General features: G+C 34.9%; 1 long non-coding RNA gene across 6 annotated transcripts in view; it reads left to right on the forward strand.

The window, feature by feature from the left end:
• LOC141585374 (uncharacterized) overlaps window positions 1-27,760 on the forward strand; it is a 363,384-nt gene that overhangs the window by 155,667 nt on the left and 179,957 nt on the right. For 5 of the 6 annotated variants that reach the window (XR_012518791.1, XR_012518794.1, XR_012518789.1 and 2 more), the window contains 3 exons: window positions 3,759-9,861; window positions 25,085-25,129; window positions 27,289-27,479. This is a non-coding gene — a long non-coding RNA (uncharacterized LOC141585374). Of the gene's footprint in view, window positions 1-3,758; window positions 9,862-13,428; window positions 13,513-25,084; window positions 25,130-27,288; window positions 27,480-27,760 lie in introns of all 6 variants that reach the window. The other variant, XR_012518792.1, reaches the window with a different exon arrangement.

A 27,760-nucleotide genomic window follows, 5' to 3' on the forward strand; every position in this document is an offset into this window, starting at 1 on the left:
AAAAATTTTAAATGCAAGAAATACTACCTCCCATTCACAGCTTCAAAACATTTACTGCTGCCTCAGACAACACCCTGAAGAAAACTTTGAATGCCTTGTGACAATTAATGTTTGCTTATTCTTTTATATACCAGCCTGCAAAAATATATTAGGCCACAAGGAAAGAGAATCAGAAATAGGCCTTGGAGAAATGCAATAAGCTTTTCATTTTTTCCTCATTATCTCTCCCTTTCCCTCTCAGATTTTTGTTAAAATTTGTTTGTGGTAGCAAGGTAAATTTTTTTTTTCTTTTTCAGCATGGATATATACAATTTCACTGAATTTCTTCTAAGAGAAGATTGGGCACAGTTTTCAAAAGGACATCAGAAAATATGTAGGCTGTTGAGGGTCTGTAAGACTTCAAAAATTAATAGGCATAGATGCAGATATGCAATTTTAAACTTAAAGTCTACATTGTCTAATCTCATTTCATCCAGGCAAAAATTGGAGTTCCCTTCAGACAGATATAGGTTTCCTTCTTCTTGGAACTCATAGTAAAGGCAACATAGTATAAGTTGAAAGCAAAGGGTCATACACAGAAGACACTGGTTTACTGCCATTTTCTGGCTTGGTGACCTTACATAAACCATTTAAATTTTCTGTTCTTTTTTTCCTTTAAGTTAAATATCAAAATACTTACGATATTTAGATAAAGTAGTGTGAAGGTAATTATAATGAGTAATATAGCCAATTAAGACAGCATTTTCTGTGGTATAAATTATTTGATTGAACACTGCCCAAAATGAGAACAATTTACAAGAAATATACATTAAACAAACATTAATGTAAGCAATAACTAAAGAATGTATAACACTTAAAATTTTTATATAAATAAGAAACTATGTAAAATGTCTCAAATTAATTTATCAGAGATCTTAATCATTAGCAGCAGAAAGTGCCTCTGATTGCTTTAAACAGATCGTGAATTTTTAAAGTGAATACCGACTGGCTCTCAGCATCACTGAAAGGTTCTCAAACCAGGATCAGAAACTCTGGGACCAGAAGCCAAGCCCAAACTCAGGGTGTGAACCAATGAAGTGGGAACACCACTGGAGAGCACAGAAATGCTTTAACCAGCAAGATATCGCCATCAACAACTTTGACTGCCCCGATGCCCGAGGAAACTAATTTTTCTATAATTACAAAATCAGAAATGATTTTCCTTGGTCCCATTTCTATTTTCATTAGTTCCAAATTCAATATCTGGGGTTAATATGTCTGGTTGGTATAGCTTAACTGCTTAAACCCTAGTTGCAAGAGAGGCTGAAAAAAATGAGTATCTGATATATTCAATATCTAAAACAGGTAATGAGCTCTGTCATCTGCCAAGTCTCCAGAAATACCTTGAGTGTGGAAGAGGGCTTCAATCATGACATGCAAAATAAAGACAGACAAATTTATAAAGAACAGTATCTTCCCTAGTTTATATTCCTTTTTAAAAAAGGATCTGATTCTCATTTGTGTGTTCTCATTAAAACTCGTGATAATGGACTATACTAACACATTATTTTTCATTTAAGTGTCTAATTACTAGTTACAGACTGTTTCTAGTCCCATACCATTTCTTAAAATTTATTTTATGTATACATTTTATCTATTAATAGTGGTAAAGTCTGGCTAAATTCAATTAACTCTGCCAAATAATGGTTGTGTAATTTACATTTCAACCTAGGAATTATAGTGTTTTGTAGCCTCACCGACTTTATTTCAGTGTTTCCCTTGAATGTTTTCAAAATATACATCCCTAGGTCCACTCATAAATTCTGATATAATAGAACCCTAAGATGATTCTGATAAGTTGGGTATACTCAGTAATTTGAGAAACACTATTTAATATTGAGTGGCCCACCATTCTGTGTCTGTATAAATTTCTGCAATTGTAGAGGAATTTTTATTTCTTTGTTGGCATTGAAGCTGCAAATATATTCTGCCTTAAGAAAAGAAACATAAAATCTGTTGGTTTCTGTGTAATATCACCAAGTTCCTCCTGCTCCAACATACAATTCAGGAATTTATTACTTGCATAAGTGATTCTGTCCAGACTCCTAACAACATATTCATAGTCAAAAATCATACATCAAATTTGCATATTATATTATATAATATATAATTTTTAATAAAAACTGATTTACCATTTTTATATGTATGTCATTAATATAGCTTAAAATTTTACTTTGACTACCAATGAAATCTCGTATGTCTTTTCTCACCCCACCGGCTCTTAAGACACTGCATTAAAGAATATCAGAATAATATAAATATGATGAAGTTCCAAAGGTCCCCCAAAATATTTTCTTTCTGAATCTTAATCTGTTTTTGTATTTTGATAGCTATTTGTATTGCCTCTGACAGAAAATTATTAAATTGACATAATAATCTACTGATAGGAAAGAACAGTAAGAATCTAGTGATAGATCCCTTTGTTCTATTTAGTGAAGTTCTCTTGCTATATTATCTATTGTTTTCAAAATATTTCTTCAGCATATCCTCTAAAAAAATGATTACCAAAAATTGTTCAGAGTTTGAACTGTTAATTCTTATCTTACATCTCTCTGAGTCTCTCAAGTCACTGACAGTGTTCTGGAAATACCACAAATGAAAATTTTATCTGAAGTGTCTGACACTTCCACTGTAGAGACCAAAGTTAATCCAAAGTGTTAGTGGGGACAGAGAAGTTTGGGAGGACTGCTTATCAGATGTTAACACTTAGAAAATATAAACTAGACATCTGTAATCCCAGCACTTTGGGAGGTTAAGGCAGGTGGATCACCTGAGGTCAGGAGTTCAAGACTAGCCTGGCCAACGTGGTGAAAACTCATCTCTACTGAAAATACAAAATTTAGCCATATGTGTGGCGGGCACTTGTAATCCCAGCTACTCAGGAGGCTGAGGCAGAATAATCACTTGAACCCAGGAGGCAGAGGTTGCAGTGAGCCGAGATTGCACCAGTGCACTCTAGCCTGGGTGACAGAGCAACACTGTCTCAAAGAACAACAACAACAACAAGAATAAAATAGACTCTTGGTACAAATACCTGTTGAACTAACAGAAATGTTTCGGGTCCTTCTGTAAAACATATTAATTTACTTCTTAACCTCTCAACTGTGTGTGCACTTGCTGTGGCTTAATGCACCCCTAGGTATTTCATACTTTCCATTATGATAAAGGATAAAAACAAAATGAACAAAGAAATGATCAGGAGAATAATACAAATTTGTTACAATTTGAAATCTTATGGAAATTACCCTGTATCATTTTATTTCTCAAATATCTAAAATATGTTACTTAACAAAAATAAAACTGTTTTAATCTCTTTAACATATTCAAACTTTTAGCAGAGTTGCTGTATTCCTAAAGTAAAAACAAAATGCATATGTTTTAATTAGTTTTATTTGCTCTGCCACCCCTGTCTTACTATAAGATAAATATTTTATACTTTGAAACAGTACTGTACTTCAAACATATGGACAGTCTTCCCTTTGGTACCACAACAGAATACATAGCTTTGTCCACAGCACAACAGAACAGAAAACAACATAAACGGGGGGCATTACAATTCCGATGACGATCAGAGAATCTTTATTAGGAGAAGGAAAAATAAACATTTTGCAAGGGCAGAGACACAGATTCATGATCAGGTTTGAATTTGTTGGTGCTAAGAAGTTAAAATCCAGCTATTTGGATTGCATTGTATCTCACTCTGTTATTTCTTTCTCCAGTTCAACCCAGATTCAGAGGGCACGCAGCTGAAAAGAAAATAGAAATTCGTGACTGTGGAGTTAACGCTCAACAGATGTGGAGGTTACCAGTTATTCCACTGATCTTCCAGAGCAAGCGTGGAAAGAATTTGAAACAATTCAAGCAAACAAGTACTCACACTGTTTTAGTTTTTTTTCAAATTTGAAACAACTGAGTCTATCTAGCCCAAGCAGAGAGATTGCATTTGTATGAGTCACTGACAGAGTGATTAAACCCAGTAGTTCCAAATCCATAGATTTCCCATTTTTGTGGTCTCTTATACTGTATGCATATTTAGGCTTTATCGTTTTGTTCACTATATTTTCTCTGTCAAGTTTTAGCTAGGCTTGGCTATATATATATCGGAATTCTTACATGGAGTAGATTTTTAAAATATCTCATTAGCTTTCCTTATTTTAGTCATAATTGGTTGACATGTTTGCCGAATAAAGAGTTTACTGAATTTCATTTCTTTTTTACCCTAGTTCTGAAAACAGCTTATACAACTCTTACGGCATTTACAAGTTTAATATTTGTTGCTTGCCATCCTACTGCCCAACAACACACCTTTATTTTGGTTTTTTTTTTTTTTTTGGTTTTGCTTTTTATATCTGTGCTCTGATCATCAAAATATTTTTGAAACAAAATTACTTATACAGGCTACAAGACATAACACAAAATTTTAAAACCCACAACCATTACCAGAATCTACCCCGTAAGTACACTGCCATGATATTTATTTTTAAATGTCATCTTTTATTATTGAGGTATAATATTTGTGCATAATTGGGGGTGTACATGTAAAATATCTGTATATAATTTAGAATGATCAGGATAACTGAGATATTCATCACCTCAAACATTTAACTTTTCTTTGTGTTGGGAACATTACAAGTATTTTCTAGGAATTTGGAATTATATAATAATTTATTGAATAATACATTCATTTTTTTATACAATAAAATAGTGATACCTAGAATAATAGATCCAGATCGAATTTTCTTCTGTCTGGGTGTATTTTGCACTACTTAACCAAGTTCTCTCAAATGACGTTTTAAGGTTGGTAAAATGATTTATTTTGGAGAATCAGAGGATTTTAAATATACTTGTATAGATGACTAAGGGAAAAAGGGACAAAGACAAAGAGAGAGGGAGATAAGAAACAGAAGAAAAAAAGAGAGAGGAATAAATCATTTGGGGCTAGGATTATCTCTTCCTTTGTGACAGCTGAATATAAAGAAAAGTGGAACAAATTATAGTCACAACTGCCACATCCGGTATAAAGAAAACAATCATACTTCTTCTCTACAATTTATTTTAGATTTGCCTCGGCCTAGGCTTAGCACTTCAGCTAGTCTAAGCAACTTACATAATGAGGCAACACAAACCCTTTCCTCTGAGGGACCTGATTCCTAGTCACCATGACTTTCTCAGGCCATGAATAATGTACTTGTTCATTCTCTATAAAATTTGAGGAGAAGCATAGCAGGAGATACCCCTATGGATCACCTTGTGGTGAAAGTATTCTTCTTGATTCCTCTTGTATAATAGTTGTCCTATTCTTGATCTTCACAGTCAACTAAACCTGCTAGGATAGCATCTTCAAGCTGATAACCTCAGTTGTACATCCCAGAGACTGTTCCATTACTATGAGGCTGGTAGTTTCTGGGTGATGCGATATGTGATAGAAACAATGGAGCTCATTATTACATACCGATCGCCCTGTCTCTTTTGCTCTAGGGTGGCTCCCTTGGTCTGTTAATGTTATGCAGGACCCAGTGTAAATGGTCCAAATGCCACCTTAAATAGTGGTATTTATTGAAGTACTATGATAGAGAAAAGTAAATGTATTCTAAATACTAATTCTAAATATTAATTAACACTAATTCCTATTGCTCCTCTCCAGAGTGGAAGATACTCAGTGCAGTCACCTTATCACCAAATGACCAGGGTGAAACTTTAAAATATGGTGATTCTTTATTAGGGAGTAATATTTTGTTTTTATTCTTTACAAGTTGGCACATTGGACCTTTGGCAGTAGTTGTACTTAGATCAACACTGGGGACTAAGAGCCTTAGCATTAGGCTAAGGCACATTGTCCTCTCTTCCCTGACGGCTACTTTATTCAGTCACCAATTTTGCCAGCACTAGGATGGCTGATGACAGGGGATTTACTTGAGTCAACTTGAGGAATAATTCTTTCTACTGCGTGACTTAATGCATTTTCACTGATGGATTCATTTTGGAAGATAAAAAAACCTTCACATTTTGTGCCTATTTCCATACGCCTGTCTACATGCCCCTTGTGCAGACACTCTTTTATCTTGTGATCGATTTCCTTCCTAGCCCTGAAACTTCACATTCAAGTTATACAGGGTTGACAGTGTTTGTTTCCTTCCACACGAAACAGATAACCAAGTGTACCAGCTATTGCGGTGAACATTAAGAACTTCCTGTCATGACAGTTATTTAGATCTAAGTGTGAATGTCATACAGAAGCACCCCACTTTTGGTTTATGTGTATAGACTCACCCTTTTCATTTTTGAGCTCAGGATGGCTGATAGGTTTTGACTCTGGGTCCCCACCCAAATGTCATCTGGTAAGCTCCCGTAATTCCAACATGTTGTGGGAGGGGCCCCGTGGGAGATGATGGAATCGTGGGGGCGGGTCTTTCCCATGCTCTTCTCACCATAGTGAATGTGTCTCGAGATTTGATGGTCACATAAAAATGAGAGTTTCTCTGCACTAACTGTCTTCTGTTGTCTAGTGCCATGTGAGATGTGCCTTTCACCTGTCCTGATTGTGAGGCTTCCCTAGCCATGTGGAATTGTAAGTCCAATGAACCTCTTTCTTTTGTATATTGCCCAGTCTCAGGTATGTCTTTATCAGCAGCGTGAAAACAGAGTAATGCAATGGCTGTTGGCCTTATCTGTCATATGGTCACATTGAAGCAGCTCGTATGCTCATGGCTGTGATCTCAGGCAAATACACCAGTTTAACACTAGTGGATGACATGGGGGTGGGACAGACTCTGAGCCAGGTAATCATGGAGTTTAATTGTGAAGCCCACCCAATTTTTAGTTGTATCAATTCAATCTTCTAATAATTTTATTTAGAAAGGCCTGATTTTGATGTTATGGGTCTGATAGAGCCTGGTTTACAATGAGAAATTCTAAGCATGTGGTAATTTGATATCCTATCAGGATCCCCTAGTGCATAATGAGTGATTTCTTCAAATGGGATACAATTTTTTTGTACCGACATCGTGTCCTTGTTCCAGAGCCTTACATATCTGTGTCACACTACTATTGAGTTTGCCATCCTTTCCACCCCTTATAATCTAATAAAACAGGGTCTGCTGGGTCATATGGCCAAAAGGGCAGGGCTGTTTGTACTGTAGACTTGTCCAGTTGCTGAGCAGATTCCTGCTGCCCTTCAAACTTGGCATCCTCACCCATCACTCATTAAATGGGCAGAGCCATATTTGCCAAGTAAGAAAAACGTTTTCAGAAATCCACCTGAATTCAAAGGTGTTGCATTGAAAAGTGTAAGATGAAATAATTTAATCTTTTATATCAAAGAATGTGTCACAGCATGTCCCAGTCCATTGGACCTTAAAACCCTAATATATGTGCAAAACTCCTGAGGGTTTATCTCTCACCTTATAGAGCACTTAGGTCTTACCAAAGCCTCTGACATACTTAGCATTTCTTGCTCACCTTTTAATTAAGATGATGTTGTAAATTAATTGATATCCATCATAATGTCCAGAGGAACAGTTCCCTTTAGATTATATTATTACTTAAAACAAAAAATTTAACATAAAATATGGACAAAAGTATAAATTCATATTGTTGTCTATCTCAAATTTATACCAAATGTTGCTGTCTCTTAAAAGATATTTAATTATGAAATAAAGAGGACTATATTTAAGATGTACACATGACGATTTGTACATGTTTGCCCCAATCAAATTAACATGCTTATTGCCACCCATGATGTACATTTGATGCCCAGCACTAAGTGGCATTGTGCAATATTTGTCCTTTGGTATCTGACTTATTTCACTTAAAAATAATGTCCATAAGGGTCATCCATGTTGTGGAAAATGACATAATTTTCTTCTTTAATGGCTAAATAATATTCCATTGGGCATATCTACAGTATTTTCTTTACACATTTATCGACGAATAGATCCAATTTGTTTTCATAGCTTAGATATCATGAGTAATGTTACAATGAACATGGAAGTGCAGGTGTATCTGCTAGGTACTGATTCCATTTCTTTTGCATATCTACCCAGAAATTACATTTGTATTAAACATGTTTTATTTTTAACTTTTGAGAAGCTTTTCTACTGTTTTTTTCATAATGGCTGTAGCAATCCACTTTCCCATCAACTGTGTACAAGGGTTTTCTTTTCTTCACACACTTGCCAATATTTGCTATCTTGTGTCCTTTTGATCATAGCCATCCTAACAAGGTATGAGATAATAATTTGTGGTTATTTTGGTTTGCATTTCTTTGATTTTTAGTGATGATGACCTCTTTTGAAATTACCCTTTGGCCATTTAAATGTCTTCTTTGGGAAAATATCTATTTAGGTTACTATATATTTTCTTTTTTGAAATGCGAATCTCACTATGTTGCCTAGGTTGGAGAATTAGAACCCATCTCTTGTTCAAATTTTACCAAAGTAAGGCCTAGGAACAAAGGCCACTATTTTCAGGAAGATTGTCTGACCACGACAGACAGATTCTATCTCATCTCATGTATTTTTATCTGTAAGATTAATGTGCTATTTAGACAATGCCTGTACCTTATGAAAATCTTTTGCAATATTTTGGTTTTTACTTTAGTTTTTTGGAAAAGACTATGAGACTGAGAATGAACAGTATTTTATTATATTCTTTATTTTCTGGCTTGTAGCACAGTATCTCACACATACAAATTTATTAATACATTGTTGTTCAATAGATGAAAATATAATTACAACTAAATACTTGTGCACAGATAATAGAGAAACAGACAGAATAAACAGCCAGGTGTTTCTTCACATTATAGAACAAGAGAGTACTGCCTTACCCTGCTCCTTCCTCCCAGCAAGACAGGCAGTATTCTAAAGAAGAAACAGTATTTAATTATAAAACAGTATGGCAGAGAGTTATAAATCCTTTAAAACCAGCTTTCATCTTTATTCTGGAATAGGTCTGTAACAGTGTATGGCACTGTTATATCAGAGTGACTGTTTCTATTGAAACTTATCCTTGGTAAGTAAGTATGCACTCTGATCTTTAAAAATATCTCTTGAAGACACATTACTCACAACCTTGACACAAAAATCTAACCAGGGTGAAAAATATAAGAGCTCTTGTTTCTGAAGCTTTCAAAAACAGAATAAAGTTTATTGTACAGTTTGGGCTACTCAAAAATACAGGTCATTCAGGGCTTATGCTTGTAGGCTGTGTAACTCTGATGCAAAACAATCTTATATGAATAATACCTGAGTAATTGTATTATGTGCTTATGAGATAGGATACTTCAAACAAGAAAATTAAAAACTACAGAAGAAAATGACAAAAGTTGCAACAATTATGTATTTGATAACCTTTTTAGCAAAAAAGAGCAGGCGCAAAATAAATAAATAAATAAAACACATAGCATAAGGGTAAGAAAACAAACTGTTGCTTACATATGTTTAAAGTTGTCGCTTCATTCAAAGCATTGCTTTGAAGTGTACATTTTTATTTCCCTTTCTAATAGCTGAACAAGGGAATATGACTTGTTAGTGTCTGAGCCACAATGTTTGAAAATTATCTACTTGTTGGCTACATAAAATGAATGCCTTATGAAATCTCCGTAAAGTAAAGATTAAAAATAATGTTTTATAACATTGACCCTAAAAATTCTACAAATTATTTTACAAGATTCTCTCAGTTCAGCTTCAGGCTGCTGTAACAGAAAACCACAGACTGAGAAACTCATAGTGAACAGAAGTTTATTGGCTCAGTACTCTGGTGGCTGCGAAGTTCAATGTCAAGAAACTGGCACCTGGAAAAGGCCTTGCTGTGTCATCCACAATGGTAAGACAAAGAGATGGCAAGAGAGTAAATCAAAAGGAAGCTGAACTCATCATTTTATAACAAAACTGCTGCCATGATAACAAACCTACTCCTGTAATAATGGCATTTAGAAGGTCAGGGCAGTGACCCCATGAACCAAACACCTCCGATTATATCCCACTTCCCAATACTGCCACAGTAGGGATCAAGTTTCCAACACGTGAAATTTGAGGAACACATTTAAATCACAGCACTTCACTCCTGGCCCCCCAAATAATGTTCTTCTCAAATGTGAAATACATTTGTTCCATCTCAGTAGTCTGAAAGTCTTTTTTTTTTTTTTTTTTTTTTTTTGAGACGGAGTTTCGCTCTTGTTACCCAGGCTGGAGTGCAATGGCACGATCTCGGCTCACCGCAACCTCCGCCTCCTGGGTTCAAGCAATTCTCCTGCTTCAGCCTCCTGAGTAGCTGGGATTACAGGCAAGCGCCACCATGCCCAGCTAATTTTTTGTGTTTTTAGTAGAGACGGGGTTTCACCATGTTGACCACGATGGTCTCGATCTCTCGACCTCGTGATCCACCCCCCTCGGCCTCCCAAAGTGCTGGGATTACAGGCTTGAGCCACCATGCCCGGCAGTCTGAAAGTCTTAACGTGTTCTAGCACCAACTCAAAAGTTCGAAGTTTAGAGTCTCATCTAAATCACAAATGGGTGAGATTCAAGCACAATTCATGCTGAGGGAAATTCCCTCCAGTCATAAATCTGTAAACTCAAACAAGTTATCTCCTTCCAAAATACAATGTTGGGGCAGGCATATTATAGACATTTCCATTTTAAAAGGGAGAAACAGGTAAAAAGAAAAGAGTAACTGATCCCAAGTAATCCAAAATTCTATATGGCAAACAGTATTAAAATGTTAATGCTCCAACATCTACTTTGTCTTCAGGTAACAGCTGTTGGAAACACTGGAGCCCAGGCCTCAGATAGCTTCACTCCCATGGCCTTTCTGGGTTCAGCCTGTGCATCAGTTTTCATCTCTTAGATTCTCATGACTTAATTTCTTCCAAGCTGGTGTTACATGCAGGTGGCTCTACAATTGTGTGCTCTAGGTGGTGGTTCCTTGCTTGTCACTGCACTAGGCATTGCCCCAGTGGAGATTCTCTGTGGTGGCTCCAACCCCACATTTCTTCTGGGTATTATCCCTGTGGATGCTCCCTATGGTAGCCTTACCCCTGTGATAAATTTCCACTTGGGCCTCCGTATTGTTTACGACATTTTATGAAATTTAAGTAGAGGCTACCATGATCCCAAGCACACACATTCTGCATACCTGCTAAGTTTGCATCACAGGGCTTGCTACTAGTGCCCTCTGGAGTTGTGCCCACAGCCACACCCAATCCTACTTGAGCTGATGTAGCCAAAGAATGCTGCACCAGAATGTAGTGAGCAAAATTTTGAGGTTGCCCTAGGCAGCAAGCCAGTGGACAGTATCCTGGGGCCATTCTCAAAATCTTTCTGCCCTTTAGATTTCTGGGGTTGTGGTGAAAGGACAGTTTTCCATTGTCTTGATGAATAGTACCTGGCTTATTTCTGCCCATACTATTAATAAATTTATTGTCAAAGCATCATTTAGCCACACCCTTGCACAATTTTTAAATTCTTTATGTGGCCATGTTGTTAATTTTCCAATTTTTATGTTTTATTTCCCTTTTAATTATACATTTATTTTTAAATTACCTCTCTTTCCTCATTTTATTGTATGTGGTTAAATGAAGTCATATAGCTCCTTCAATATTTTGCTTAGATATTGCTTCTGTCAGATATCTCAGTTCATTTCTCTTAAATTTGACCTTCCAGAAAGCTCTTAGGCATGGACACAATTCTGTCAATTTTTTGCCATTTGTTGACAAGGATGGACTTTACTCCAGTTTCCAAGACCTCGTTCCACAATTTCATCTAAGACTTTATCACAGTTGCTTTTACTGTCCGTATTTCTACCAGGATTCTAACGAACACTTCAATAGCTCTAAAAAGTTTCAAACTCTCCCCTCAGTCTTTCCGTTCTTCTGAGCCATTACCAGAATATTCCTTAATGCTCCACTTATGGCAATCTAGGTTTTTTCTAGCCTACTCTTCCAATTTCCTCCATGTACTACCTATTATCTGATTTCAAGCTACTTCCATATTTTCAGGTATTTGTTACAACAACAGTTCCACTTTGTCACATCATTTTTTTGTATTAGTATTTTTTGTGCTGCTCTAACAAAATACCATAGACTAAGTAATTTTTAATAAATAGCAACTTATTAGCTCACAGTTTTGAAGGCTGGAATATCTAAGATCCAGTGACCACCATCTCATGAGGACCTTCTTGATATGGCATTCCATGGCAGAAAGGCAAAAAAAAAAAAAAAAAAAAAAAAAAAAGGTGAGAAAGAGACAAAAGGGGCCCAGACTTGTCCTTTTCTCAGGAACCCCTGAAAAAAAAAAAACTATCCCCATTGAATCAGTATTAGTTTATTGACTAGAATGGTGCCCCCATGACCCAGACACCTTCCTTCAGGTGTATCAAATTTCTGACACATGAACTTTGGGAGACACATTTAAACCATAACAGTTATTTCTCAGTCTTTTTTGTGCCACTATAACAAAATACCAGAGACTGGGTAAGTTACTGTGCAATAAACATAAATTTATTGACTCATAGTCCTGGAGACTGGGAAACCCACTATCAAAGAACTGGCAGATTCAGTGCCTTATGACAGTCCAAAATCTGCATCCAAAATTGTGCTTTCAATGCTGCATTCTCAGATGGTGGGAGGTGGAGGGGCAAACAGAGAGACCACACTCCACACCTTCAAAGATTTTTTATAATGTTATTCATCCATTCGTGAGCATGGATTGCTTATGACCTAATCACCTCTCAAAGAGTGACAATTCTTAGTAGTATTACAATGGCAACTAATTTTCAACAAGAGTTTTGGAAGGGACAGACTTTCAAACCATAGTGGGTTATTTGAGATATGTATTTTATTTTTTCTCCTTTTTCCCATAAGTATCTAAATATGCATACAATTTGGACAATCTATTTTGTTGCATGCTATTGTTGAGTTAATGATGAAAGAAGTATTTACTTCTATTTTTTCTGATATTACTATATACAAATATTTCATTTAACATGTTATTTGTAATACTTTAACATGATAAAGCATTGAAAATATAGGATCTATATTTTGTTTTTACAAGAGTTTAGGAAGAAATTTTTAAACTGTTTCGGTCCAGCTGAATTCAGAAACCTAGACATCTCTTCAAGGTAAATTTAGCCTAGAATCACCAATTTACTGGATATGATTGTACCCACATTTGAAAGTTCTATTTTTCAAATGTAATCTTAATGATTCAGCAACTACTTTTATGTCCATGCTTTCCAATTAGCAGCTGGCAGAAGTGGATAAAATGTCTTTGTATATTACAATGTAATTCTAAAAAAGGATTAAAAGCTCTTCAATTGTTTAAATCAACAGAAGCAGTTCCATATGGTAGAGTTAAATTTTTCTTTCTTTCTCATTTTGTTTTGTTTCTGCCAAAGAAAGTGTAACATGAAGAAATGGAGGGAAACCAAGACAAAGTTAAGGTGACCAGGGTTGAAAGAATGGAAAATACGTGATCAAAGGTTAATATTTTATCTTTTGCCCTCACAGTAAAGAGCTTATGGTTGCTACATAAATGCCTCTCTTCTGTTCTCAATGTTTATGAAATCCATTTACATTAACCAAGACTTATATTAACCAAGACTTATATTCTTATAAAATTATGCTAAAATTAACCAAGACTTACATTCTTATAAAAATATAACTTTCTATAAAATGACTCTAGGGATACAAGCTATGATTAAATATTTTCAAGTATAAAAATTTTAAAAAAGCATTAGTGAAAATCTGAAAATTCTTGGAAGATGGTGAAGAAGGAAGCACCAGAAATATGTTCTCTCCACTTAGAAAAATATTGCATTAGCAGAATATGTCTGATGTAACTATTTTGGAATTCTGGAGTTCAATGAAGACTTGAAATTCCAGCAAAAGTCTTGTAAAGTAAATTACAGTCAATGTCAACTCTTAGCTTAGTAGTAGCTACCCATTCCCCACCCCTCAGATCCATGGCCAGTATCATCAAGTTCCAGAAGCAGGAAAAGAAAAGATTGAACAGAAGTGAACATAGAATAATGAACTTGTATAATATCATCAAACAGACAAACATATGTATTGCAAGAGCCTCAGAATTAGAAGAGAGAGAGAAAATGGGACAGAGAAGTATTTGAAGGAATGACAGCCCAAGTCTGAGGAAAGACATAAACATAAACATCCAAAAACACAGGAAATTCTAAGTAGGAATAACTCAGAGAACCACAAAATAGTTATAACCAAACTGTTGAAAGGGAAAAACAAAGAGAGAATCTTGAATGCAGCAAGAGAGAACTCCCTTATCACATCCTAGAAATCCTTAATGAGATTACCAACAGTTTTCAGAAAATTTAGAGATCAGAAGGCAGTGGGCTAATCTATGCAAGGTTCTAAAAGGAATAAACAAGATTTCTTAAGAATTATTTACCTGGAAAGCTGTTCTTCAAAAATGAGAGAGACATTGAGACATTCTCAGATAAATAAATGATTAGGAAGCTTACTACCATTGCAAATACTTTGCAAGGAATGCTAAAAGGAGTTCTTCGTGTTAAAATAAAAGAAGACCTTACAGCAACTAGAAGCCATATGAAGAAATAAAGATCTTTGTAAAGGTAGATAAAGGATCAATTATACAAGCTGATATTTTTGTAACAATGAGAGGTAAGTCCAATACTTTGTCTTCTGCATGATTTAAGAGACTAATGTATTTCAAAAAATAATTACTAGACTAAAAGTATTAATGGAATAATGAACTAAAAATTATTTGCTTATATTTTGGGCACACAACATATAAATATGTAATTTTATTACATCAGTAATTAAAAGGGGTGGAAACAGAGCTGATACAGAGCAAAATTATTATTGTACGATATTACATTTAATTTGACATAAATTTATATTTGAATGGCATAACTTCAAAATTTAACTGGGATTCCCCATGGTAACAACAATAATAAAGCTAAATAACATAAACAAAATACAATTATAAGAGAATTCAAAGGTTTCCATTATAAACAAAAAAGAAATCTAATAAACACAAAATAAAATAGTAACACAGGAAATGAGAGACAAAAAAATCTGTAAAACACATAGAAGAAAATAGCAAGATAACAGAAATTCCTCTTACCAGTAATTACTTTAACTGTAAATGGATTAAATTATCCAGTAAAAATATATAGATAGAATTAATTATAAAAATAATAGTAACTACATTATCTACTAGAGACTTACTTTAAATCCAAAGATACAAAATAGATTAAAAATAAAAGATGGGAAAAACATTATGTAAATAGTAACCAAAGAGCAGGAGTGGCTATACTGACAACTAAATTAGACTTAACCTAAAAAAGCTTACAAGGGACAAAGAATGGCATTAATTATTAATAAAATGTTCACAGCAAGAAGATATAATAATCACAAACAGTTACACCTAATAACAGACCATCAAAATTTATAAATCAAATCTGACATAATTGAAGAGAGAAATAGTTCTACAATAACTGCAGGAGACCTCAGTACTCCACTCTCAATAGTGGTTAGAACCAGAAAATAGGTGAGAAAATAGAGGACATGAGAAACACAACACACCAACTATGTCCAACAGGCATGTATGAACACTCTACTCACCAACAAAACATACACACATTTATTATGAGCACATGGAATATTTTTCAGCTATAGATAATATCTTGGGCCACAAATTGAGTTTCAATAGATTTAGAAAAATAGAATACCATGCAAAATATCTTCTCTTACCACAATGAGATAAAGTTAGAAATCAGTAACAGAAGGAAACCTTAAAAATTCACAAATTTGTGGAAAACAAACAACACATTTATAAACAGTCAATATATCAAAGAAGAGATCACCAGTGAAATTAGAAAATATGGATGAACAGTGCTAAGAACATTTATAACTATAAATGCTCACTGACATTAAGTAAAAAACAAGAAACATTTTAAATCAACAACCAATCTATAAACTTTAAAAAAAACTGTAAAAGAAAAAGATAAACTAAATCCAGACTAGTAGAGAAAATGAAATAATAAAGATTACAGCAGAGATAAACAAAATAGAGACTAGACAAATACCATAATCTATTTTCTGTTGCTATAACAGAACACCACAGACTGGGAAACTTATAAAGAAAAGAAATTGGTTGGGCGTGGTGGCTCATCCCTGCCATCCCAACACTTTGGGAGGATAAAGCAGGTGGGTCACCTAATGTCAGGTGTTCGAGACCAGCCCAGCCAACATGGTGAAACCCTGTCTCTCCTAAAACTAGAAAAATTAGCCTAGCGTGATGGTGCATGCCTGTAATCCCAGCTACTCGGGAGGTTGAGCCAGGAGAATCGCTTGAACCCTGAGGCGGAGGTTGCAGTGAGCAGAGATTGTGCCACTGCACTCCAACCTGAGAAACAGAGTGAGACTCTGTCCCCTGCAAAATAATTCTTTTTATAGTTCTAAAGACTAGAAAGTCCAAGAGAATGAAATTAGCATCTAGACAGGGAATTCTCCCTGCATCAAAACATGGCAGAAGCTAGCATATGAATAGAGAGAAAGAGAATGTGTATCTGCTCAGATGTCTTTAACTCTCCTTATAAAGCCGCAGAACCATTTATGAGGGTCCCACCCTAACGACCTTATCTAATCCAAATTACCTCCCAAGTCCCCACCTTTAATCAACACATGAAACTGGGGATACGCTTTCAAATCATAAAATTTGGTGGACACATTAAAACTGTAACAAGAAATATAATCATAACTTGTAGAATATTTTGGGGTAAGACCACGGCAATAAAGTGGATATCACAATAAAGCAGTATCATACAATTTTCCTGGCTTTCCCAGTGCATGCAAAAGTTATGTATACTGCAGTCTATTAAGTGTGTGATAGCATTATATACAAAAACACAATGTGTATACCTTAACTGAAATACTTTATTGCTAAAACCTGCTAGCAATTATCTGAGCCTTTAATGAGTCATATGTTTGCTGGTAGATACTCTAGCCTTCATATCGATGGCTGCTGATTAATCAGGGTGGTTGTTGCTGAAATTTGGGTGCCTGTGACAATTTCTTAAAATAAGACAACAATGACGTTTGCTGCATCAATTGACTTTTTAATATTAGATTTTTCTGTAGCATGTGATGCTATTTGATAGCATTTTACTCACATTAGAAACTTCTGTCAAAGTTGGAGTCAGTCATCTTCAACCCTGCTATTTTATCAACTAAGCTTACGTAATATTCTAAATTATGTGTTGACATTTCAACAATGTTTACATCACCTTCACCAGTAGATTTCATCTCAAAAAAGAAAAATAAAATATTATTATTTTTTGCTCAGCAGTAAGAAGCAAGTCCTCATCTGTCCAAGATTTATCATGAGATTGATGTAATTCAGTCCCGTCTTTAGGCTCCACTTTTAATTCTAGATGTCTTGCTATTTTCACCACATCTATAGTTACTTTCTCCACTGAATTTTTAAAAGTTATTTTTCTACTTTTTAAATTTTTATGGCTACATAATAGGTGTATGTATTTATGATGTATGAGATATTTTGATACAGGCATACAACCTGTAAAATCCCTTCAGAGAAAACGGGGTATCCATCTCCTCCAGCATTCAGCAATTCTTTGTGTATGAATACTCCAATTCTACTCCTCAGTTATTCCAGAATGTATAAAAATTACTGCTGACTGTAGTCACCCTATTGTGTTATCAAATACTAGACCTTATTCATTGTTTTTAAGTATATTTTTGTACCCATTAATCATGCTATCACTCCACCAACCCTACCCTTCCCAGCCTCTAGTAACCCTAATTCTACCCTCTATCTTCTTCTGTTCAATTGTTTTGGTTTTTAGCTCCCACAAATGAGTGAGAACATAAAAAGTGTGTCTTTCTATGCTAACTTATTTTACTTAATATAATTACCTCTAGTTTCATCTATGTTATCGCAAATTACAGGATCCTATTCTTTTACATGGCTGAATAGTAATTCATTTTGTATATATACCACATTTTCTTTATTCATCTGTCTGTTGGTGAACTCTTACGTTGCTTCCAAATCATGGATATTTTGAATATCACTGCAGTAAATATGGGAGTGCAGACATATCTTCGATACATTATTTTCATTTCTTTGGGGTATTACCTAGCAGTGGGATTTGTTAGATCATATGGTATTTCTATTACTTTTTGACAAACTTCCATATGTTCTCCGTAATGGCTGTAATAATTTACATTGGCATGAACAGCGTATGACCGTTCTTTCTTCACAACCTCACCACCATTTGTTATTGCTTGTCTTTTGGGCAAAAGCTATTTGAACTAGGGTGAGACAGTATCTTGCCATAGTTTTGATTTGCATTTCTCTGATGATCAGCAATGTTGAGCACCTTTCATTTACCTGTTTGCCATTTGTTTGCCTTCTTTTAAGAAATATCTATTCAGACCTTTTGCCCATTTTTTGAATCAGATTATTAAATTTTTTCCTATAGAGTTGTTCAAATGCCCTATACATTCTGATTATGAATCGCTTGTCAGATGGATTGTTTACAAATATTTTCTCCCATTCTGTGGGCTGTCTCTTCATTTTGTTCATTGTTTCCTTTGCTGTGCAAAAGCTTTTTAACTTAATGTGAGTTCATTTGTCCACGTTTTCTTTGGATGCCTGTGCTTGTGGGGTGTTAAGAAATTTTGACCCAGTGCAATGTCCTGGAAAGTTTTCTCACTGTTTTCTATTAGTAGTTTCCTAGTTTGAGGTCTTACATTTAAGTCTTTCATCCATTTTTATTTGATTTCCATATATGGTGAGAGATAGGGGCCTAGTTTCATTCTTCTTTATATGGATATTCAGTTTTCTCAGCACCATTTATTGAAGATACTGTCCTTTCCCCCAATGAATGTTCTTGGTACCTTTGTGGAAAATGAGTTCACTGCAGATGTCCAAAATGTTTCTTAGTTCTCTATTCTGTTTCATTATTCTCTATTTCTATTTTATGCCAATACCATGCTATTTTGGTTACTATACTTCTTCAGTATAATTTGAAGTCAGTTAATGTGATTGCTCCAGTTTCATTTTTGTTCCTTTTGTTCAGCATATCTTTGCCTATTCTGAGTCTTTTGTGGTTTCATATAAGTTTTAGGATTATTTTTTCTATATCTTTGAAAACTGCCATTCATATTTTTATAGGAATTGCGTTGAACCTACAGATTGCTTTGGATAGTATGGAGATTTTAACAATATTTATTCTTCCAATCCATGAACATGAAATATATTTTCATTTCTTTGTGTCCTCTTCCTTTTCCTGCATCAATGTTTTCTATTTTTATTGTACGGATATTTTACTTCTTTGGTTAAGCTAATTGCAAGGCATTTTATTTTATAAGTAGCTATTTTAAAGGAGATTACTTTTCTGTTTTCTTTTTCAGATTGTTCACTGTTGGCATACAGAAATAACACTGATTTTTTGATATTGATTTTTGTATTCACACCTTTACTGATCTTGTTAATCAGTTCAGATAGTTTTTTTCGTGTAGTCTTCATATTTTTCCAAAAATAAGATTATGTTACTTGCAAACAAGAATAATTTGACTTCTTCCTTTCCAATTTGGATGCCTTTTATTTTTTTTTCTCCTGTCTGATTATTCTAGCTAGGACTTCTAGTATGACGTTGAATAACAGTGGTGGAAGTGGGTAGTCTTGTTGTATTCTAGATCTCAGAAGAAAGACTTTCAATTGTTCCCTATTCAGTATGATACTAGCTGTGCATCTGTAACATACAGCTTTTACTGTGTTATGTTCCTACCATACCCAGTTTTTTGAGGGTTCTATCATAAAGAGATGTTAAATTTTATCAAATGTATTTCAGCATCAATTGAAATGATCATATGAATTTCATACTTCATTCTGTTGATACGATGTATCACCTTGATTGATTTGCATACATTAAATCAACTTTGCATTCCAGGGTTAAATCCCACTTGGTTATGATGAATGATCTTTCTAATGTATTGTTGAATTTAGTTTCCTAGTATTTTGTGAGGATTTTTGCACCCATTTTCATCAAAGATATTGGTCTATAGCTTTCCTTCTATTTTTTTAATGTACATTTGACTAATTTTGGTATCATGCGAATTCCTCACAGAATGGAATTGGACATAATCACTCCTTTGGAAATTTGCCCATTTGTTCTAGGTTATTCAATTTACTGGTGTACAGTTCCTTATATTAGTCTCTAATGATTTTTTGAATTTTTTGGGTGTAATTTGTAATGTTTGCTTTTTCATCTTTTTGTATGTATTCGGATCTCCTGTCTTTTTTTCTGTCTGGCTGAAAGCCTGTTAATTTTTAAAAATCTTTTCCAAGCGCCAACCATTTGTTTCGTTGATCTGTTGTATTTTATTTTGCTTCAATTTCATTCATTTCTGTCCTTATCTTGAAGATTTATTTAATCTAACTGGGTATGCTTCACTCTTGCTTTTCTAGTTATTTGAGATGCATCATTAGGTTGTTCATTTGAAGATGTTCTACTTTTTTGATGTAAGTGCTTATTGCTATAAACTCTCCTCGTAGTACTGCTCTTGCTGTATTCATAGGTTTAGATCCATTTTTTGTTTTCATTTTCATTTGTTCTGCGAATTTTTAAAATTTTCTCTTAATGTCTTCATCGAGACACTGGTCATTCAGGAGTGTATTGTTTAATTACCCTGGGTTTGTAAAGTTTCCAAAATTTCCCTTGTTATTGATTTCTAGTTTTATTTCATTGTGGTCAGAGAAGATATTTCATATCATTTCAACATTTTGAATTTTTAAAAATATTTTTATTACTTATACTTTATCCTTGAGACTGATCCTTGTGCTGAATGGAAGAATGTGTATCTTGTAGCCATTGGATGAAATGTTCTATAAATATCTATTAGCTCTATTTGCTCTGAAGTGTAGAATAAGTATTTTTTTTTTTTTGGTGGATTTTTCTGTCTGGAAGATCTGTTCAATACTGACAGTGGGACGCTGAAGTCTCCAACTACTATTATCTTGTGATCTCTCTCTCTCTAGGTCTGATAGTGTTTGCCTTATATCTTGGTGTGCCAGTGTTGGGTGCATATATATTTAAAATTGTTACATCTTTTTTCCAAGTCAATACCATTTTTATTATATAATGATCTTCTTCATCTTTTCTTATAGTTTTGTCTTGAAATCAATATTGTCTGATATGACAACTCTTGCTTTTGTTTTTAATTGGCATGGCATATCTTTCTCCATTCCTTCATTTTCAGTTCCTGTGTGTCTTTAAAGGTAAAGTCTATTTCTTGTATGCAATAGATTGATGGGCCTTGTTTTTGTAATCTATTCAATCACTCTGTCTTTTGATAGGAGAATTTCGTCCATTTATATTCAATTTTATTATTGATAAGAAAGGACTTTCTCCTGACATTTTGTTATTTATTATTTGTTGCTTTCCCTTCCTTCTTTCCTATCTTCCTTTATTGAAGGTGATTTTCTCTGGTGGTAGAATTTAATTTTTGGCTTTGTATTTTTTATATATTTATTATTTTTTTTATTTAAATGTTACCATGAGGCTTGCAAATAACATTTTATAACACATTATTTAAAACTGATGATAACTCTGATGCAAAAACAAACAAGCAAAAAGAAAACTAATAAAAACTCCACTCTTTAGCTTCATACATGTCTTTTTAACTTTTTATTCTATTTATATCTTATGATACTGCTTATGTTTTTAAAAGTTGTTGCATTTATTGTTTTCGATAGATTTTTCTTTAAGTTTTCCTATTTAAAATATGAATGGTTTACACATTGCACTTACAGTGTTACAATTTTCTGTATTTATAGGTACTTACTGTTTCCAGTGAGTTTTATACCTTCACTTGATTTTTTATTTCTCATAAATTTTCTTTATTTTCAGATGGAATGGCTCTTTTTACTATGCCTTATAGGATAAGGTTGGTTTTAATGAAATAGCTAAGCTTTTTTTTTTTTTTTTTTTTTTTTTTGGTCTAGGGAAGTCTATTTCTCCTTCATATTTGAAGGAGAAAACAAAATAACTTCAAGACCTAGATGTGAAATCTAAAAATATAAAGGCCTCAGAAAAAAAAAAAAAAAAGCAAAAGATTTATGACCTTAGTTTTGGCAATGATTTCTTAGTAATGACCCCAATGGCATAAGCAACAATTAAAACATATATTGGACTTCACAATTTTTAAAAATTCTGCATAAAAAGGCACTATTTTTTTTCCTTTCAACTTTTATTTTAAATTCAGCGGTACATGTGCAAGATGTGCAGGTTTGTTACATAGATAAACATGTGAAAAGAAAGGTACTATTAATATAATTAAAGTCAGCCCACAGAATGGTGGAAAGCTTTGTAAATCATATATATGATAAGGGATTAATATCTAGAATACATGAACTCCTAAACTTCAACAACAACAACAGAAAGCATATGGCTGGGTGCAGTGGCTCACGTCTGTGGTCCCGTCACTTTGGGAGGCCGAGGTCAGTGAATCACCTGAGGTCAGGAGGTCAAGACCAGCCTGACAAACGTGGAGAAACCCCGTCTCTACTAAAAATACAAAAATTAGCTGGGCATGGTGGTGGATGCCTGTAAATCCCAGGTACTCAGGAGGCTGAGGCAGGAGAATTGCTTGAACCTGGGAGGCAGAGGTTACTGTGAGCTGAGATACAAGGATATAACAATTTTAAATATATATGCCATTGCACTCCAGCCTGGGTGACAGAGCAAGATTCCATCTAAAAAAAAAGCAAACAACCTGATCAATATGGGTAAAATATTTAAGAGAACACTTCTCAAATGGCTAGTTAACACATCAATAGATGCTCAGCATCACTAATTATAAAGGAAATATAAATCAAAATAACAGTGAGATACCATCTCACATGCATTAAAATGACTACTATCAAATAAAAACAGATATTAAAAAGCGTAGGTGAGGATGTGGAGAAATTAAAGTTCTTACAAACTGTTAATGGAAACGCAAAATGGTACGGCTACTGTAAAAAACAGTATGGCATTCCCTAAAAACTTTTAATAATAGAATTTCCACATGATCTAGTATTCTACTTCTGGGTACATATTGAAAAAATATTGAAAGCAGAATCTCAAAGAGACATATGTATATCTGTGTTTATATCAGCATTATTCACAATAGCTAAAATGTGAGCACAACTTGGGTGACCATGAAAGATAGATATAAAGGTTAGAAACATTCAAGCCAGGAAAACACTATTATGTGCTGGTAGCTTTCCACAATAACAGGGTTAAAAATCAATTCTGTCTTAAACAGGTGTTATTAATCAAAGTTCTCATGTTATTTATCTGCTGAGGTCTTTCTGGTAAAAGTTGTTTTTTAAACCACTGCTGCTTTTCTTTGGAAATCTGGGTTTAGGGAGCTTGGATTTTATTCTGATTAAAAATGCTATATGTGAAACGGCCCCCACCAGGTTGACAGAAATTACCGGCCTGGTTCTGTATAGAAATAGTTATAATTAAGCATTAATCAGGCTTCGCTTTGCCCTAATTCTTCGGTGATAAGCATCAAGTAGCACCAGATACTGACTTCGTTATTTCTATAGACAGCATCTGATGTTAGAACCATAAGGCTTTTGTTTAAGGATCACTTTAGATGATTTTTAGATCCTGAATTCCAGCAACTAGATACCCACAGAGGAATGAGATTACCATGAGAATACAGATTCCTCATCTTCCTGTCTCATGACTTCACCCTGCACTCTTCAACCAATCTATAATATCCATACTTGAATTCACTCCAGAAACCTTAAACACCCTAGTCCCAGACTTCTGGGGGAAATGAATATGAGGATTCCTCCCAACTCATTTGTTGGCCCTATGATTACACCTTTTTCTGTGTTGTTACCTAGTGTCTCCACATACTGACTGACTGTGTGCATTGGGCAACAAATCTATTACAATTACATGTGGTGGGTTTGTGCACTTATGAACAGTATTGGAACATGGTAACATAACCAATAGCTGCACACTTCTGTTAACACATTGGGCAGAACTTACCACAAAAAAACAAGGAGATTCTTTTTTTTTTTTTTTTTTTTTTTTTTTTTTTTGAGACCGAGTCTCACTCTGTTGCCCCAGCTGGAGTGCAGTGACATGATCTGGGCTTACTGCAGGCTTTGCCTCCCGGGTTCAAGTGATTCTCCTGCCTCAGCCTCCCAAGCAGTTGGGACTCATTCCAAGCATGTGCCACCATGCCTGGCTAATTTTTGGTTTTTTACTAGAAACAGGGTTTCACAATATCGGACAGCCTGATCTCGAACTCCTGACATCATGATGCACGCGTCCCAAAGTGCTGGGATTACAAGCGTGAAGCCACCACGCTGGGCCAGGAGTTCATTTTTTTAGTCTGCTTTTAGGTTCATTTAGGCAACAGTACTCTTCCTTTGTTCTCAGAAGAATTTTGCTGGTAGTAGGCCCACCAAATGCCAGGAACATTACATGGACTTACATGAGACTTTAGGATATTTATTGATGACTGTAATAATCCATTTGTGTTGCTATAAAGAAAGATCTGAGGCTGAGTAATTTATAAAGAAAATAAATTTATTTTGGCTTGTGGTTCTACAAGATACGTAAGAAGTCTTGTGCCAAGAAATGCTTCTGTTGAGGCCTCAGGAAGCTTCCAATTATGGCAGAAAGCCAAAGGGAACCACCTGTCACATGGTAAGAGATGGAATAAGAGAGAGTGGGGAAAGGTGCTAGGCTGTTTTAAACGATTACCTCTCATGTGAACTCCCAAAGCAAGAACTCAGTATCACAAAGATGGGACCAAGCCGTTAATGAGGGATCTGCTCCCATAACCCAAACACCTCCTACCATGTCCATCTCCAACACTGGGAGTCACATTTTAAAATGAGATTGAGAAGGAACATATATCCACACTATATTAATGCCCTTCTTGATCATAAGGTCTACAACGATTTTAGTGTGTGTTTCTCTCTTTGTCTGCTCTCTCATCGGCGCTGCCTTTATTCTTTTTCAGATCTTTTTTGTGTGTTTTCTCATGAGTGGTACACAGCTCCGAAAGGTAAGATATTATATAAAACATAGAGGGCTGTTTCCCTAGTTTTACTGCTGTACAATGGAGAAGTAAAAGTTCATTCCTCCAGAGATTTATAATATTACTTTGCATTTGATATTGCATTTCTGATCTAAACTCTGAATTTTCTATGATGCCCCGAGTTTTTGAAAGCACTGTATATGACAAATAGAATATGCATTTTAAATTGTATAATTATCTGATAATATCTTCTTTGACTTTTTTCAATGTTTTCTTCCAGCATGTGACTATTGTAGGAGTCTGCCTATTAAAATTCAAATTAGGTAACAAGGTGTAAATTGCCTCATGAATGTTTTTCTTCTTCTTTTGCAAATTGTTCATGTTTATAGCTCTCTCCATTGCTGTATTTTCCATGATGCTGAATTTTTATATAGAATTACTGTGCAAATACAAGTACAGTAGTTCTTAAGTGAGAAACAGGCACTATTCCATTATGTTGCCTTTGAAATGGAAACTCAACTGGTTAACACCTTAACTAGAGCATAAGAAGCTAATTAGCAATCTCCTTATATTCTGAGTCTGAGTTTAATAGAGAAGCATCAGTCAGTTTTCAAAGTTCTTAATATTACATAATAAAAGTTTTTGATAGAGGCAAGGTGGTAATCTCACTCCTGGGGCTTGTAGATGTAGCCTGACTAAGTTGCTTATGAAAATGTGGTTTCTCAGAGCTTTGGGCAAATTTGATTTAAGAAAAGAAGTCAAGGAATTTTTGATACGGCACTGGAGTGACAGGTTAATATTACTGGGAAAAGAGAGTGGAAATGCACATATTTTCATTTCGGTACTTCAATTTTGTCAATAGGATTGGCACTGTAATTATCTCTAGATTAGTCACAGGCCTATATACTTGTTAAAAGTGAATTAAAGTAAACTGTAACTTGACAGGAAATTTGTTTTAAAAGGTATGATGGGAAGAGGGCAAGAAGTTCAAGCAGTGAAAAAAGTTAAGCATTTTAAAACTTAACTGCTAAAACAATCTTATTTTTCAAAAGATGCTGTTGATAAAGACAGTTACAGGAGATTTCCATTTTGTCAAGATGGGGTAAATCACAGGACCAGGAGTTTCTTCTATGACCAGAGAGATTACCAGTGTCAACACACTAGCCCTAGGCAATTTCCAAGGCCTTCCTCCACAGAGATTAGCCCTACCTTGTATTGAGCATCTGGGCTCACTTTTCCTAACAGAGAAAAACGAGAAAGTGAAAGCATTCAACATGGAGTAATATGGACAGATTTCCTCCTGCTTCATTCTTCCATTCATTGATGCATGGCTTAACTTACAGCTGTGTTCCATAATCATCCACTGACCGTGTGGAGCTTTTTAAGTGGGTGAGAAGTGTTTGCCACATTTTATTTTGTTTTTCTGCTTATTTTTAAACTATATTTTATTTCTCAACAGCAAAACTTCCACGTAAAGGTTTCAATGGAAAAGCAAATAAGAACAAAACAAAACTAGACCAGATGAGCAAAACTAGACTTACGACCAAAGGAAAGAGTATCTTACACTTTTGGAATAAACCCATTATCTTTACTTTTTTCCCTCCCCATAAATTTTTTTCTAAGTTGCTAAATATTTAGAAAAAAAGATATTTAAGAGAGTATAATCATTACAAAGGCAAAATACCCTGCATAACTAAGGTATAGAAAGAAACTAGAAAGCATCATTCCTTGAGGAATTTATCATCTACAGCAGCCACAGATGCATAATACAGGCATATAAATATCTTAGGGCATACACAAAACCACAATTCTCCTGTTAGTAACATAGCTCAATAGAATGATTATTTGTACAAAATATGTACAGAGAATTATAGAGGTTGTTATAACAATGTTGTGAATAACAAATTCTCAAAAAAATAGTTAACGTTCAGCAATAGGAGATACACTGAATAAATGATGATGTATCCACAAGACTTTAAAAATGAAAAAGTAGAAATCTTATTGGCATGGAAATACATTCACAATATAATACCGTGTGAAAAACAACCACAAAATACATTATGATATGATCTTATTTTTATCAAAGAATATATATAGGTAAAAGCTAAAATTAGAATTTTACCTTATTTGAATTTTTGAAAGTTACAATTATTTCATTATACCCTTTTAAAAAATATATATTTCAGACAAGTCCACAAAGATCCCCTGAACATGTCCCAGGCCACTCGCTGAAACACATCAAGCTAAGAATATAAAATCCTGGACTATGAAAATCTATTTTGGGGATCCCAAGATGACGGAATAAGAGGCAGCACCAGAAAGCAGCTCCCAGCGAGAGAGACACAGAAGCCGAGTGCTCTCCACAATTCCAAACGAGGTACCAGGTTCATTTTGTGGGTCTGTTTGGACAGTGGGTATAAACTAATTAGGGCAAGTTGAGGCAAGGCGGGGCACCCCAGGAGGAGCGCGCTGCCGACCAGAGAACCAGGGTATCTCCCCCTCTGGGGCTTCAGTTTTCTACCCAAGCCCTCTACAACCCACAGAACAGGAGCTGTTTGCTGGGCTGCAAAGCCTTAGCGAGCTGCCTTAACAGGGCAGAACAGCAACTTCACCTGCGCAGGGTCACTCAGCATAGATCTAGGCGGAAGCACTGGCTGA

Source organism: Saimiri boliviensis, chromosome 8 (genome assembly GCF_048565385.1).
Source record: "Saimiri boliviensis isolate mSaiBol1 chromosome 8, mSaiBol1.pri, whole genome shotgun sequence".
NCBI classification, from domain to species: domain Eukaryota; kingdom Metazoa; phylum Chordata; class Mammalia; order Primates; family Cebidae; genus Saimiri; species Saimiri boliviensis.